Genomic DNA, 13,670 nt, shown 5'->3' on the forward strand with positions numbered 1-13,670 from the left:
CCTTCATGCAGCTCACCAAAAAGACATCTATAGCGCTGTCTTTTTACATTGCTCAGGCCTTTAATAGAGCTGGAAACTGGCAAACTGGGCCCAGTGTAGCTCAGAAAGATGGAAAGCAAGGGTGCATGGGAAGAAACAGGAGAAAACCAAGTAACACAAACGGCTGAGGTGAGCTGGTGTGAGGAGCTTGGTTTTATAAGGTCGGGTTGCAGGAAATGTAGCCGTGTTGACACTTCTCGCTTCCCTTTACACAAAGACAATTCAAACAGGAATGTCTTATTTATATACGGCATGCCATTCAGATCTACTCTCTGTATGTGTTAAGACAGCTTGGCAAAATAGATGAATTAATATGGTTGGCGTCGTACGTTTCTGCAAACCACGGATATGTCAATTGCGGTACACAGGGCAGGCGGCGTAGTGCGTGGAGCGACCGTTACGTGGTATGAACATATAAAAGTTATTGAAAGTTACTCTGTTTAGGGCTGGGCGATATGTTATGAAACAAGGTATCTTCTTAGATTTTGGATATCGTAAAATATGTAAATGAGGGCGGCTGGGAGGTGTGGTCCATAGGTGAAAGACACACAGGACTTTTACCCAGGAGACCGCCGATTGTGTCCCATGTAAAACCCAAATTAAATGTTGACTTTACACTTGTTACGTAACGTTGTTACAAAGTCCGTTAAGGACGGTTGTTGTGTATTTATGCTAGTTACGTTGTTATGTTACTATTTTAACACAAGTCACGATCTTTTTTCTCACCACAACCAAGTAGTTTTGTTGCCGAAACTAAACCAATTGTTTCGAAACTTTAACAACGTGGTTTAGTGTGTTTCTAAAGCATGAGGCTGATATGAAATGTATTCATGAAACGCATTCGAGGCGTACGATGCTAACATTTTTTTAGAGATTAGGTTGAATGTAGTGATGACCAAGCACTAAAAATAAAGTTAAGACACCATCTGTTGTTACCTTCACTGTTCTGCCAAATCAGGGCAAACATTTATTTCAGATGACACACAAAAAAAGTGATATAATATACACGCTACTTTTCACTGCACAGTTTATGTCACTATGCATGTACGTGCACAGCTATGCAGTGAGCTAAACACATTCCCAATAAAGGTAGGACAGCTGAGTGCCGTTGGAGAAAACAAAACCAATGATAGCAATTACAAATCAGAAAATGATGAGATTCCATGAACAACAGTTAGACCAAAGGAATCCCAAACTCCAAAAGCATAAACTCAAATTAAGAGCTGTTGAAGAAGGGTGGTAGTGTTTTAAAAAGTCTCATAACTCATAACTCATGGCTATTTAGTCACGGCAGCAGTAAAAACATGCCCGTGAGTTATTAAAGGCTTGTTAAAACACTACCCTCCTCAGTGCTTCAGACTTTCACTCGTACTGTAGAAGGATCCCCACACTGCAGAGCACCAGAGGTCAGTTCTTTCACACCCGAGCAGCACTCCATGAAGACTTTTTTTTTTTGCAGCTGTCAAATGAGTTCTATTGTGCTTCATGGCAGGAAGAAGCAAAGTATCGCTAGAGAAAGATTAACATTAAGTTCCCATAAGGAAACACACTGGTTATCAATCCAGTAAAAGTACGCATGTAGCCAATAAGAGTAAAGGTAAAAAGAAGTGTAAAGAGTTAAATGGACAACAGTTATTCCCAGAGTGTCCCGATAGTAACTCAACAGCCATTTAGAATGATGCGTTATTCACACATGAGCTCCAAATAGCTAATGTGTTAGCTATTTGGAGCTAACACATTAGCTAAGCTAGCCAAAGGTTGTTTGGCTAGCTTAGCTAAGAATCGCCAAACAACTGTGGTAAAAGGACAACTAATGCTCGACAAACGGCATTTGGAGAGAAGATAAAAGATCCAATGAAAGGTTCTACTTTGTACTTTACTCCACTACAGTTATCTGACAGCTATAGTTACTTTGCACACTAAGTTTTTACATACGGAACATATACTTAGCACGTCAAATATGATGTCTTCTTACAGATTACACTAACCAGCAAATAGTTCAAATGTCTCCTCTTCAGCCAACACAGTAAGACACAGTCTCACACATTAAGACATGAGTTAAATAATCTAATAATATAACATAACATATTACACTCTGCAGAATGAGCACTTTTACTGACTGTAAAAATACTAAACTGCCACTAAAACACCACAAAAAAAAGAAATAAAAAGAGACTGGTGGATTGATCTAGAGATTCCAATTGTGTCTAATTCATTTTTCTCTGATCTGAAGTCGGTGCCGTTATGTCAAAAAAAACAACATGACTGTCTTTCAGTTGACGAGAACTAAAAATACACAGACAATAGCTTTGAGATGAGCAGTGACAAAAAAATGCAGAGGGGAAAAAATGTTTTGTCCTTCAGCCATGTTTGCGCTCCACTTTCCCACCCCATGCCAGTGACTGCAGAATAAACGGATATGTGAATTAAACCCCATTGTTTTAAAAAAGATCTGCCGCTAAATTTAGGCGCCGCTCTTGTTCTCCCCTCAATGTGAAAAGAATGTGCCAGTTATGTTTGTGTGTTTTATTTTCTTCCTCTCCTTTATCCCTCGCCGTAATCTCGGGCTACATACATCTCGTGTTGTTTGAACAAGTGCGAGCGGTGTATCTGTGCATGTGTCAAGGCAAAAGAGGAAGGGGAAAAAAAAATTAAAAATAAACACATACACACACATATAGTTCAGCCATGCGATTTTTGCAATTAGAAAAGACACAAAAATAATTATTCTGCCGCGCAGTCAGTCGACATATCCTGAGTCGATGATGCACGGATCACGTGTTTAATAAAAAAGGTTAATCAGTTGTTAATCAGAGGATTAATAACTTGTTATTTTCTTTACAAAACCATTAATATTATGCCATAAATATTTAATGTTGATAGGTCTTTTTTTTTCCTTTTTTTTGGGTGGGAGAGACAGGGATGGGGGGGTTGATATGTGCTTTGTGATGCAGCAGGGCAGAGTGAGCAATATCCAGGCATTAATGTGCATTAATCATGCTTTGGTGAAGACAAATAAATTCATTCATGTTTATTAATACAACCTTGGAGAAAACAATACTCTTTACATTATTCACTGAGTTATTAATAAAGGATTTATGAACAGGAGGACCACAGGAAGAGACGCTCTGGCTCAGGGAGAAAGAAAGGCAGACGAGAAAGAATAAGACGATAAAAAAAGAGAGCAGAAGAGGGAGGTCAGAGTCACAAAGCCAGGAGCAAAAGTTCATTAATGTTTAGGACGGAAGGGGCACAGATGTTTAGGGAGGGGAAGAAGTGTGTGTGTGTGTGTGTGTGTGTGTGTGTGTGTGTGTGTGTTTGTGTAGAGAAAGTAGTCCACCACTGGAAAGCTGGGGGTTAAACAGACATTTTCTGCCCTCGCTCGTTCTCTCCTTAACAAATTACCCTGCCCGTTTGCTAATCAAAGCAAAACAAATATTGCTTTTCATTCGCTCCATTTGTTTGAATGAACATACAGACATTCCCAAAATACTCATTCCCAGCTCAGATGTAATTAAATTGTGCCTTTAGTGAAAACATGCAGTGGTACTCCAATTAGTTGTGTTTTTGTCGTCGGGTAAAGACGGAGATTGGCAGTGGGCGCGCCTCGGGCACCTTGGTGTCCCGAAATGGAAGTATGTCTTGGCGGGCGGGGCAGGGTGGGGGGGTATGTTTGTTAGACAATGTTTGGGTGCACAAGGCTGACTGCGATGATGGAAAGAAAAGTGTTTACAGAGTTGCTGGATGATTTAGTGGTCTGATGATGATGTATTATTCGCTGTATTACTAAACAGTGAATTAAAATATAAAATGTCTTTTTGACCCGGGAGACCTTTCCCCACAAGACAAATGGTAGCATAAACACGACTAAAGTTAGATTATTCTTTGGTTACCTTGAGCCCCCCATCAGACAGCAGTCAGTAGAGACCTGACAGGAGATGAAGGGAGAAAGGCCAGCCCCCTAAACCAAAGAAAGTTACCCCCTAAACCACCATCTTTCCTTTACCAAGTACGTGTCATGCAGTCGTTAACCATAGTAGTGACAGATATCATATTTGTTATCGGTAATTTGTAACTGTTTCGGACGGCACTGGCGAACCGCCCACCCAACTCTATCGCCAGACAAAAACGTTGACTCTGAAAAACAGATCAAGCTATGTTCAATAATGAGGCTTTTTTCCAATGCCAACATTTTTACACACACACACAAACATCATACATGGACATTACGGTATGATTAAAGCTATCATGAGGAACCTTTTTCTCATGATTTTGGCGGTCCCTGTGGACAAAAGTGGTAGTGTTTCCGAGCACCAGAGTCCCTTAAGGAAACCTCTCATTTTACTGCGGCAGAGTCTGACAGAAGTCCTGGTTCTGGGTCTCTGTCACTCTCCATCCAACAGCTGCTGCTGTCCATCCGACAAACAGCGACATTTCAGCCAGGAGACAGCTGTTCGCCCCCGATGTGACAAGAAGTCAACATTGATGTTTTTGTCAAGTAACTTTCATAATGTAGTTATGGCAGAGTTTGTGGTCACATAATTAATCACAGGTCTGTGATGGGAAGCAATCTCCCAGGCCCTTCCACCACATTGACCCCTGCACTGTTTCATTCTGCCTATAGCTGCATAAAGGGTGAAAGACCTCCTGCATAGGCACTGAATTCACACATTCAAACCCATGCGTCCTTTAATTTGCTTTAATTGGGATTGGTAATCAACTGTCAGATAACGGCAACATTTCAAAAAGTGGTGACAAAGTGCAGCTTTTGTAAATCACTTTGGTGAGTTTTTTAGTGAGCTACCAGTATACTATGTTAACATCAGTCAAAAATGGGTTGTGTGTGTGTACGATTGTGTCAATGTGTTAATGCATAGTTGTTTTGTGTACTGCTGTAAATCCATCTTCTAATCACTGTATTGCTCCCCTTCTCCATCGTAAATGCCTTCTTTTCTTTTCTTTTCCTTTTTTCCCCTCTCTTCTTTGTCTTAAGCTCCAAATTGTGTTTTTATTGAAGGGCTATATGGATCGCTCGGCAAAATGTCATCCGTCAAGCTGTCGATGAATCCATCCTTTCATTTAATGATCAGCCTACCTGATATGCATTTTACACGGCTCCATATGCCTTTTAATGGGAATCAATGGAAAGCAAATAACGCTGGAAGCCAGTAAGCTGCACGTCTGACGGACGGATGTGGACGCCGGTTATTTGTCAATACACATGGCTCCATTCTTAGCCGTGCAGCTTTGCGCTGTGTACGCCTGGGTGGATGTGGCCGCGAAAGGTGGCTCGCTGTGGGTTAGAGACCAGCTTGCACGAGTCCGTGCGATTGCGCCGCTACATTCTCCCACTTGCTTTTTCCTCATAGAGTAAGCGAGGGGAAGAGATTGAGCGAAAGAGACAGAAAGAAAAGGGGAAGGTGGAAATGATGAAGGCAGAGAGAGAGAGAAAGACAATTAATGAAAGAGGAGGAGGAGGAGATGGAGAGCGGGAGGCTTTCAAAAAAAAAAAAAGGATGAAGTGAAAGGGCCAAGAAGGGAAAGGGAAGGGAGGGACAGCCATTCGTCGACTGGTGCTTTCAGTTAAATACTGATTTCATCATACGATTGGGGAGGTGGAGGGGGGAGGAGGAGGTGCGGCGACGGTGGCTGTGGCAGCTCTAAAACACATAACTTTTTACGAAGTGAAAATCAAATATTAAAAATGACAGGCCTTATAAGTGTGCTGAGTGAGCTCGGGTCACGGAGGGAGGGAGGCGCGGGCGGCTTGTCAGCTACTATCTGTCAGGGCGAATTAGAAACAATCAGGGCCGAGTGAAAGGGAAGGTGATTGTTATTAAGCGGCGGGGCCTTGCGAGCGGGCGCCCCAGATGTGGCCGTGCATATAAAAGAACAGGAAGCCGGCAGTTTAATTCAGGAAGCTTGCCGAGGCGAGCGAGCGGTGCCACAAAGGGGGAGAGGGAGGCGGCGGGCGCTGGGGGGGGGCGACAGAGGATATGAGGGGGTTGGCGCTAATATGCTGGAAGTTACTTTGATAACACATAAGGTCTTTTGTGGAATTGTGGAATGACGCAACTTCTTTTTTCTTTTTCTTTTTTATTGCTTTTTTTTCTAGGAAGAACTGTAAGCGAAGTCAACCTCAACACACACACACACACACAGACACACACAAAACAGTGAGGTAGGGAGAGACAGCTGAGCCCATATATCAATTACAACCTGATATCCTGGGAGGATGATGGGACGGAGAGAGAGAAACCCCTGAACGTGTGTGTGTGTCTGTGTGTGTGTCTCAGCGCCCAATCCCCCTGAACGCTCTCTTTTTTTTCATGATCACCTGACGGTGTCTGTGTCCCCCGTGCTTGTGGACAAGCACAGTGATGGACATGGACACGTCTCGGCTTTGGCTCCTTTGGTAGTCCTGTTGTTGTCAGGTTGCTCGACACACCGATCTCAAACTCCTCTGAGACGGACAACAACGCCTAGAGATCCCAATCGGGGAGAAGGGGGGAGGAGTTGGGTGCAGAACGGGGGGGGGATGTGAAAGCTGTTGGGGGGGCTGGTTCATGTGTACTATATGTTAGTCAGGGGAGGGCGGGGGCACATGAATGACAGGGAGCGACGGTAATTCGCTGCCTACTCAAAAGACACATTTTAGTCCGTAGTGACAGTAAGAAAACTGCAGTCAAAGGGAACTTAACTTGATGTCTCAATTGAACTTTAAATTAGTCGAATGGATATCAAACAGAAGTCTGATCACATAATTAAGAATAACAGAAACACAAGTACTACCAAAGATAGATTAGCTTTATTTGACCGCACTGGCAGCCAATCACTGCCTGCCTTTCGAGACAGAAAGTCAAGTGGCTCCATTGCCTCTCAAATAGTTTCACTTAACATCGGTTACGTGAAATCAATGAGAAGTACAGACGGAAAAAAAAGAGCCGAAATGAAGGAGGTTGTTAAGACAGTTTCTTTCATATAGTGCTTCTGCCTCGGAGCGTGAGGGGCTTTGATTTCTATTTACTTTGTAGTGAGAGATATCGCAAGAAATGTTCCCTCTCCTTAAGAATCACTGATCATCCAATAAGTTGAAATAAAGCGGGCTTGTCACATGCTCCCTCTCTCTCTGTCTCTCTCTCTCTCACCCTCTCTCTCTCTCCCTTGTCGTCTTTATCGTGGTGATCAGTCAAACACTCACCTAACACAAGCCGTCTCTGGTTTCCACCTCCCAGGTTTTTCCCTGCGTTGCCGCCGCTGATGTAGCGGAGGTTATATGGTGTTAAACACAGAGCTGCTAAACGTTCCCCAAGGTAATAACCGTCAGTGTATATACAGTGCTGTGCAGTGCCGCGACGGGAAGTTGCTGCCAAGTGGGGAAGCAATGGAGATGGAGAGAAAGAGGGCGCGAGGGGAGGGTGGAAGTGGAAGAAAGGAAATCAAATAATTAGCAGACAAAGAGGTGAAAAGGGGAGAAACAAAGGGCGGAAGGGAAGATGGGTACTTGCTAAACCAGAGGTATAAATAAAGACAACGAGAAGTGATACCGTCGTGACGCCGTTACATGCTGGTTGGAGAATTAGCGCAGGTGCAAGCACTGTGGTTATAATTACACGGGTTTTAATCCAGCCTTGAGTCATGTCTGCCCATTCATCTAATTAGCCGATGTGATTTCACTTCACTTTTGGGGTCAGTTGAGGGAGAAAATTATTTCTGGTCCTTGAAAATAATACTTTGCCAAAGTAACCTTGACTAAAGTTCCACTTACTAGCTTTGGTGAAGGTTTCAACCCACACTCTCAGGGTCTTCCCCAGCAAATTGAAGCCTGTTCATGGAGTTTTTTTCGTACCGTTCGCTGACGTCATCGACCACGAGTCAGCGGACGGCCAGAGATGGTTTATGATGCCATAAACTATGCTTGGGCAGAGACGGAGATTGCGATTGAAAGTTCTGATGAAAAAAAAAAGCTAGTAAGTGGACCTTGAGTTAAGATATGTTTTGTCAAATACATTCACTTTGATTAAATAATGGTTGACAAAAGGTCAAAGCATGGCTCCGCAGCATCCTCCCTTCACAGTGACCAATCCCTGCTTGTATGCATTGCTTATGCAGGTTGTTTAATGAAGTGCCATAAACTGATGGAAAGAAGGAAAGAGTCTCTCACCCTAAATGAACAACGTGTAAAAATATGTGTTAATATATTTGAATAAAGGGAAGCAATGGCATATCAAGGAAGAAGAAAGTCAAAAGTGATATGGATGCTGTGGGAGGGGGAAATTGCCCTTCAATCCAATCCCCCCCCCCCTTCTCCAGGAGGCCAAATCCAGGCCATGTCTAAGATTTCACAACGATTAGCGAGGGAGGGATGAGGAGGGATATAGAGATGTACTAGAGCAGCATTGGTCGTTAATCACTAAGGGGGGGGGGGGGGGAGTGATGAAGAGAGAGGACTGCCCTAGCATGGCTCAGCATGGGACTTGTACTTTTGCTGTCTGGACCTCCTTGCGTTTGACTGCGGAGCAGTGGCTCAGTAGCGGTGGAGGAGCTTCCTGATCCTGGGCCGTCGGCGAGGAGTCAGTGATTCAAGACCGAAATGTATAAATAACATAAAACCTCATCGTATCAATTCATTGCCAAAATGAGACATTTCTCTGTGTATGGTGTATTTTGCAGCGGAATTGCATTTAATCATGTTTATAATTGAACAGAATGTAACGTTTGCATTGCTGAGTATTGTGTGTGTAATGACAGCTGGCGTTTAAGTTTTCTAATCTAGATAAAAGAGAATACTGGATATCGCTACTCTACTACAGTATTTCTTTCTTCCTCTTCAACATGCAACTCAACTGCTCTGTACATGAAGTCTGGGAATGAATGTTGTTCTTACACATTCCAAAAGACTTGATAATTCATGATGAACCATCTTATGATAAAATGCTTTCTGATTTGCAGCGGCTATAGTGACGAGTTTTATGGTTTTATAGTCAGGAAAAGAATGTGGGCATGGTTAAAAGAAAGCAACGTTGACGGTTGGTGAAAAAAAAAAAAGAACAAAGACACAAAGTCAAAGTGGCACGCTTGGTTGAGCAAACCATTGACCCGACCTCCTTCCGAAGAGGTGTTGTGGTTAAGTCACGCTACTTCAACTTTTTGCTTCTGAGAGAAAATGATTACTCAAATGGCGACAAGAGTTTCGCTCGTCAGGGAAATGTAAATGTACATTTTACTGTAAATTGACATTACTGGGTCCACTTACTAACACGTGACCAAATATCAAGTAAATGACACGCATACCTCACATGAAACAATTACAATCTCACAATTACCTCACAATTAAACCGTCTCCATGACTGAACAATTCCATCCTCTGAGGAAGGCCATTAAATGTGGCTGAAAGCTTGAGAAACACTACATCAGTGGAACACAGGACAATCAACACATTCCCAACTTGACTTTTGGTTAAGCGCAGGACAAAACGCTGGAAAATACTCCCAGTTTTCAGTCTCCAATACCAATGTTTTCTTTTAAAAAAAATTGATACTAAAATATCATGAATAAGAAAAATAACTAAATACACAATCGGTTTTGAATACTGTGGTAATAGATATCAGGAAGTCATATAAGTACTGATATCACATAACAGGGATTGGAGCAGTGACAGAGGACTAACAGGGAATGGTTTGACCATTTAAATGTTAGCCTGGCTATTGCTTTGCTTTCACACACACTTATCTTTTGAGCTAGACCTTCCATGTGCAGATAAAAAAGTGTGGGAGTTTTGCTGGGGAACGGTTTCCACTTGTGTGCGACGTAATCAGTACTACCAGCCGTGTCATATTCTACTGTGGAGCGTATACATACGTATAAGGAGCAGCCAAACACCACCACCCCACCTCTTCCATCAGTGTGGTGGGAAGGTGAAACAGGGTGAGCATGAAGACGGAATGGCCTTCAGTTAGCATTCTATCGACACCCACGCCACCCCCCACCCATTCCTCTCTTCTTATTTTTTTTATTTTTTTTTTTCTGTACTATGAATAAATTTAGTCTGTCCCGGACATGAAAATGTCAAATACCTAAAATACACCTAGGCTAAATAGCATATTAATTTTTAATGCCTGCTCATCCTATGCTGCTATTCTCATATCAGGCCTGTCTGCCAACAGCTGTTGCTGGCTCTCTGGCTGGGAATTTATCATCCATCTAGCTAAAGTAGGGGAGAGAGGGGAAGAATAAAAAAAAAGATGGGAGACATTGTTCGGAAGACAAGGGAAAAAGGGGAGGGAAGGATCCGTGTTTTCATGGATCCCTACCTCGTATTTATATCACCAACCACCTCGCAACTTTCTTACTTTGATATACGAGTGGGATTCAATTACACTAATGCCAAACATAAATTGTTCTAAATCCCCCCCCCCCTCCTTCGCAGCGTGTTGTCGCGCGAGTCTCCTCATACATAAAAGAGAAATAAGGAGCAGAGTGGTGACATTGACGCTGGAGGTAGTGACATTGGGGAGAGCGGCAGAGGGAGGCGAGATGCACTGAAGCAATGTGCCAGTGTGGGTGTTGAATGCCACCCATGTGCGTTTTTAGGTGGCATGTGGTGGATGATTATCATAGATTATCACAATCCAGATTGTTACAAGTTCTGTCTGCGCACATAGCAGCAGTGTACTGTAGCCGTGTGACTGTCTGCGTGTGTGTGTGTGTGTGTGTTTTGGTTTAAGACAGAGTGCCTTTGGGGATAAGACTAAATGGTGAGCGAATGACGAACAGTTGGAGTGTGTGAGCGTATGTGTGCATTTACTGGTGTGTATGTGCCTTGTTGTTTTTATGGTCACAGTGTGAGAAGCAAATACCGTGCAGGGTTTGGGGAAAAATGTGGTAGAATCGTCAAAGTTGAAGACATTTTGCTACTGGGGTTGAGGTGTCAATCGCTCGTGGGCTTACCTTAACACACCAACTGCATACTGGAGTGCAACCCGTTTGTTAGGATCAAGTGGCCCCTCGCCGTCACTCCTGACTGACTACTGCTTACTGGAATGGCCACCTAGAGGGAGAAACGGAGGAGTGGAGAGAAAGAAAAAGATTAGAAGAGGAGGCGATGATGAAATATAGACCTGAAGGAGGAAGACGGACGGGGGGGGGGGACGGCGGGCTGGCGGAGGGGACAGTGATGGGGGGCGAGGAGGAAGAAGATGAGGTGGGGGAGGGAGGGGGTGGGTGTCCATGCCAAGATGAAGATCTAACAAATTCAGCGGGGGCGACGCTGCAGAGGTCAAGGGAGCACAGTCGAAAAAGGTTAAAGATGAAATCAAAGCCAGCGGGCGCGCCGCGGTGCCCGGAGGCACAGCTGAAAATCTATCCCTCCAGGGCAAGGCCACTGCTGACACGAGGCAGACAAGAAGCTAAATACTGCACGCCACTCGGGGATCTTTCATTTTCAGACGATCAATAAGGGCTTATATTTATCAGGGCCTCCAAGCAGCTGCCAACGTCTGACAACCTCCACTTCATTTTTGCACTCCTCCTCCTCCTCCTCCTCCTCTCTCTTCTCTTCTCTTCCTCCTCCTCCTCGCACGCTAAATTGAGACCCATCGACCATGAAAAGGGGCAGAGACCCTGGATTGCCATTAACCCCCCTCGTGTCACTAGACTGTCTAGCACGCGCGCGCACGCACGCACACACACACACACACACACAAATGCCCTGGAGATACAATTCGGCTGAAGGTCTGTCTCCCCCCCTTCTTTAAAGAAACATGCCTTATCATTATGGCCTTGGCACAGACACCGGCACCTCTTCATGTCTTTTGTTCCTCAAGCTGCCCATGCCACCCAAGACATACACACACACACATACACGTACACACACACACACACACATAGACAATATGCCACAACCTGTTTTCACTTTTAATTTCCACCATTTGGAAGCACGTCTTTCTTGCCAAATTTATTTCAAATAACAAAAATATCAAATCCCAAATTACCGCCCATAAATCTAAGGAGCATTACGAGAAGCGGAAGATTGGGTTTAGGGGGTCTGAGTTAAAATAACTGGCAGTCTAATCATCTGCACAACAATATTTGCTGTGAGGCATTCTAAATAGATTATCGCTAGTCCATCTGTGTCATCATTGATTTATAAGGCATTAAGCTGCTTGGGGAAGAGAGAGGCCTTGCCTTCTCTGCTGTTAAAGGGGCTTCTTGTCGAAATCAGGGGCACGGCAATGGAACAACTGTGGCAACTCGTCTAACCTCCCCTTTAATCGTCAGGCGAGAGGAAGTGAAAATAGGACGGGAGTATCTGGTAGTTTTTTTTTTCCCAAAAAGGGAAGTATGAATCCAAATTTTCTGCATCTCTTTTTGTTTGGCGATACAAAGAAACTGGGAGGAGGGGAGGAAGTACAGGAAAAAAAATACACACAGAGAGAAACAAACAGCGCACACAAACACACATGCACATATGCAGAAAAAAAAAACAAAAAAAAAAAACAAGGGACATCATTAACATATGAATGCTATATGCAAATGGTAGGGAGAGAGCAGATGTTGTTGCATTTAATTGACCTATATGTGAATTGCATCCAAACCTTTCAGTGTGTTTTTTCTGGGCCCGCTACAGTTTTGACTGGCTTTCTGGTAACACTCAACATATGAGTTTTGAGCGATTTTAGTGGTGTTCGAACATAAAGAGGAGCACGACTAAAATTAGAATAGAGCAGAATTGTGGGAAGAAACTGTCTTTGCTGAAAAATTGCGAAAACACATCGTTTGTCCCTGATTCTTTCCTCACAGGTGACATCTCTGCCAAAGCTCATTGTACTGTGCTTACTAACAGGTGGTGGTGGAAAGCACATTTACTCAAGGACTGTATTGGAGTACAATTTTGAGGTACTTTAGGTAGAGGGAACTACTGTACTTTGTACGCTACTCCATCTATTTGACAGCTATGGTTACTTTGGAGATTCATATTTGACATAAAATCATATGACAAGCTAATAAAATTAATATTTTGTTACAGAGCGCCACCACAAACAACCGACAACATTGAAATGTTGCTTACATGTGAGTAAAATTAAATGAATAATTTAATTTGCTGTATATAGCACTGTGTCGCTGAAAGGGGGACATTGTTTTTAATATGTGTTCTCACTTAAGTTTAAGCTAGGATTCTTAAAATTTCAGTCCTGGTTGATTTTGTAGTACCTTTGGTTACTGGTAGTAATGGCAGCAGCCGTGTGTTTTATTTCTTAGGCAGGTCCCATCAACCCTGTTTCCTAATTACTAGCTCTAAAATCAGGCGGCAACAACCGGGTCTGAAAAGTGAAGCCAATGCGGAAGTGCCTTACACTTGCATTCTCTCTACTGACCAGCAGGGGGCGACTCCTCCGGTTGTAAAAAGAAGTCAGACTGTATAGAAGTCTATGAGAAAATGACTCTACTTCTCTCTTGATTTATTACCTCAGTAAACATTGTAAACATGAGTTTATGGTCTCAATCTCTAGTTTCAAGTCTTCTTCAATACAGCATGATGTTCATTTAGTAAATTATGGTCCCTTGTACAGTAAAAATAGAGTAAAAGCAGTAAAAGCAGGGTATGCTTTGGGGGGGGGGGGGGGGGGGGG

General features: G+C 43.3%; 1 protein-coding gene across 1 annotated transcript in view; it reads right to left on the reverse strand.

Annotated features, from left to right (window-relative positions):
- znf536 (zinc finger protein 536) overlaps positions 1–13,670 on the reverse strand; it is a 224,436-nt gene that overhangs the window by 132,801 nt on the left and 77,965 nt on the right. The window contains 1 exon segment of the mRNA XM_031846060.1: positions 10,990–11,089. The gene's annotated coding sequence lies outside the window, so the exon portion shown is untranslated.

This window comes from Anarrhichthys ocellatus, unplaced genomic scaffold, assembly GCF_004355925.1.
Source record: "Anarrhichthys ocellatus isolate YVR2014 unplaced genomic scaffold, GSC_Weel_1.0 scaffold6, whole genome shotgun sequence".
Taxonomy (NCBI): domain Eukaryota; kingdom Metazoa; phylum Chordata; class Actinopteri; order Perciformes; family Anarhichadidae; genus Anarrhichthys; species Anarrhichthys ocellatus.